At 34.0% G+C, this 3,708-nt stretch overlaps 1 long non-coding RNA gene across 1 annotated transcript; it reads right to left on the minus strand.

The window, feature by feature from the left end:
* Positions 1-1,802: 1,802 nt before the first annotated feature.
* On the minus strand, positions 1,803-2,861 carry LOC139907077 (uncharacterized). The gene is made up of 2 exons (XR_011783396.1): positions 2,586-2,861; positions 1,803-2,536 (listed from the first exon to the last, which is right to left on the minus strand). It is a non-coding gene; the product is annotated as an uncharacterized lncRNA (long non-coding RNA).
* Between the last annotated feature and the right edge of the window lie 847 nt (positions 2,862-3,708).

A 3,708-nucleotide genomic window follows, 5' to 3' on the forward strand; every position in this document is an offset into this window, starting at 1 on the left:
ACTTCAGTTGTTTCACTTACTATAAAAGACTGATAAGTACCGGTCCCAGAACTACAGTTTTTTAAGCTTTTATAGACTGATACAACACTTGTTAGTTTGCCAATTTTTACCAATTATTAGATTATTCTTCATATAATGAAATGTAATTATTCATGAATAAAAAATAATTGATTGAAACATAACAAATGAGGCATGACCGTTGTTTATTTATGTATATTATTTTGTAAATAAAGCGATAGAGTGTGGTATCGTTTTGTAGCAAAATAATACAACTCCCAGAATGATAATATAATTTAATAAAAAATATAGGTGTATGTTATTCACATAGAAGGCGCTAATAAATTTCTTCTAAAAATGTGCCATTTTTTTAAATAGCTAGTTTTAACATCACTCAGTTGTCATCTTCAAATTAAAACCTGATAAGATCTCAAATTTTAAACACTTTGAGGGAGTGAAATTGCCCCATTTCATGATTATCTTGTTATATAAACTTTGCTTTTATCTTGAATATTTCACATTTCATGACGTTTTTAGTCATACCGGTTGTAACGAAAAATTTATACACCTTTGACTTCCTTGAGAACAACAATAAGTCGTAAAAAAATAATTATATTTAAATTGGTAATTGATGTATAAATATTTTTTAAATATAAGAAAAAAATATGAATCGTTTCTTATAAGGTAGTCTCCATTGTTTGCACGAACAGCATCAAATCTCTTCTAGAAGTCCTTACAGACAGTCGTTGAGATCTTGGCTATAGTGGAGAGGGGGTTAACATCAACTTATTTCCCAATTGTTTATGCCCAAAAAGGCAGACTGTTCTCAAAAAAACGTCAAAGCAACTTTTGAGGTGTAAGCTGAGACACCTTCATTCTGTAAAAACTTTCACTTGTTTTATTATTGTTCTGGACATTGTCATCTTAGAAACATTTAAGTTATCTGCAGGGACTTGCACACTCTTTAATGAGGTGGTCTTGACAACCTTCTTCACAAAATTGGGATACCATTTAGACTTTATACTACAGCCTGATGTCTAATCATGTCTTTTTTGGCTTCCATCCTCCTTTTTTAAATTGTAAACGTCATCCTAATAGTTCCTACCCCAATATGATCTCTGAAGGAGTAGTTCCCCGAAGGAGAAATGCCTCAATACTGATTTTCAGATATCCTAGATATGAATAATGTTTTTGTTCAATATCTGCTTGTATGTCTGATTTTCAATTAACTTGAAGGAAGTCTTAATAAAAAAAATCATGTAAATTTAAGAAAAACTCATTTTTTCTTGAAACATAAGGTAATTATTTTTTAAATTCTATGGAGTTTTGCCTCGATATCTGCAAAAAAAAATGTAAATTACATGGTCATGTTAGTGAGTTAAAGACTGTGTGTTATTCAATTTAATACCCATTTGATCTAAAAAAAAAATCTCATATTCTTTTTTTAAGGAAATTATACTTAATGTCATTTTACTGCGTGATAAACAAATTAATTATTTATCTATTGAGGCACTAAAAATTGAAACCAATCTAATAGAATTCGAAAAATATTCTATTAAGTAGGAAAGGAATTAAATATATTTTTTGACAAAAAAAATACATATATATTATTAATTTGTTTACATAGATATACTTATAATATAAAGTAAGCCATTTAAATTTTAATTTTTTAAGTTTCCAACAAGAATGAACTTTATATTTCTCCTTTTGAGAATTAATAAGAGTACTTTAAAAAACTTTATTGAATGGGTACTTACTTCATGAGTTGTGAGCATGAAGAATATATAGTAAATAATTCTAAAGAATCACTTAAAGTTTTTATTGAAGGTGCTTAATTACTTTATATACTAATTGTATCCCATATTGACACATACATTATATTTTCTTCAACGGATCAACGGAGTCTTAATGTCTTTTTCAAGTAGAAGCAATATTAGGCATATAAAATCTTTTGTGTGTAATCTGTATATAAAGTTAAAAGTTTACCATATTCAAGAGCTTCCATATGGTTGAAACTTGAAGCCCAAGAGCACTGATTGTCAATATTTACACTATATACCTATTTAGTATGTTATATTTCAGGAAGGGAATATCTCTATAACATAAAAAGGCTTTCTCTTTATTATGGTTGAATTAAAATTTTTAGAACACAATTGACAAATTTCTCCGTAAGAATATATTCAGAAAGTTTAAAAATATATTTTTTTATAGCTAAAAATCTTCACTTTATTTTATTTTTAAAGAGCCCTCATTCAAACGCTCTATAGCGTTGTCAATTTGAGACAAGGCCATCGTAGTATTTCGAGGATAAAACACATTTATTTTAAAAGTCAAAATCTTGTATCCAAAACCTAAATTTTTTCTACTTAAACTATTTTATGAGCTTTGGGAGAAATGGTTGAATGAATTTTCTTACTAGAAGATAAATTAATTTTGGAGATGCAAATTTATTCTTCTGGTAATGTTGCTCGTTTAAGTATTTCATTATATGGACAGGTATCTCCGTCCAAAATGCAACACTTTTTGAAAATAACAAAACCTGTAATATGTCAAAAAAATATCATAAAATTTGTAAAAATTTTACATACCCAATCAATATTGCGTTCATGACAAGTTCCAGCCTGGTGGAAAACTTTGCGTAGCAGTTTTTTAAAAGCTTTACTTAATGTTGGCTTACAGTATGTCCACGATAAATTGGAACTACTTTAAACTTCATCCAGATCCATAATGTGGATATTAGGGTTAAATCATACTAATATAAAAGGTTGCGTGAACAATACACTATAACTTCCACCACAATTGTTTTGACAACAAACAATAGTCATCGTGGAAAAAGCAAGGAGAGACGCCATCCTCAAATTGGCTGGCGCGGGGGCCTCTGCTATCAAGGCCCACAACATGAGAAGTGACCGAATCCGCACTCTTCGCTTCCTTGAAGGCTTCCGGAAGCCCATCCAGGCTTCTCAGGGGACTTCCTTGTCCAGGTTGGCCAAGAGCCGTGGAGTGAGCATGCAGTTGGTATCCAAGGATGTGAATGAGGACCTCGGGTACAGGTCATACCGAATGGCCAAACAACACATCCTCGAGGCATCCATGAAGGCTACCAGGCTCACCAACAGTAAGCGTCTCCTCAATGATCTGAAGAGCCATGAAGGAAGAATCATCTTCTTCTCTGACGAGAAGAACTGGACTGTCGACAGAAGCTTCAACGTCCAGAATGACAGGTGGCTTGCCAAGGAGAGAGAAGAGGTCCTAGCGGTCTTCACCACAAAGTTCCCGGCCTCCGTGATGACCCTGGGTGTCATCTGCAACACTGGTGAGGTGATACCTCCTTTCTTCTTCAATCCCAAGAAAATGGTTAACGCGATAAGGTACTGCGAAGTCATGGATGAGTTCGTCATCCCCTGGATGAAGGATACGGTCGCTGGGAGGGAGATAATACTCCAATAAGACTCAGCGCCTGCACACATCACCATGAGGACCACTAACCTCTTCAACTCCCACGACATCACTTTCTTGGATTGTAACACCTGGCCCTCCAACTCACCCGACCTCAATCCGTCTGATTACTACTGGTAGGGGAAGTTGGAGAGGGAGGTATGCAAGGTCAGCCACAAGAGCATCGCAGTCCTGAACAGCTACATTACGAGGGAGTAGAATGCTGTCGATTCCGCGGATGTCATCAGGGCATGCAAATCCTTTAGGGGCAGG

Source organism: Lepeophtheirus salmonis, chromosome 13 (genome assembly GCF_016086655.4).
Source record: "Lepeophtheirus salmonis chromosome 13, UVic_Lsal_1.4, whole genome shotgun sequence".
NCBI lineage: Eukaryota > Metazoa > Arthropoda > Copepoda > Siphonostomatoida > Caligidae > Lepeophtheirus > Lepeophtheirus salmonis.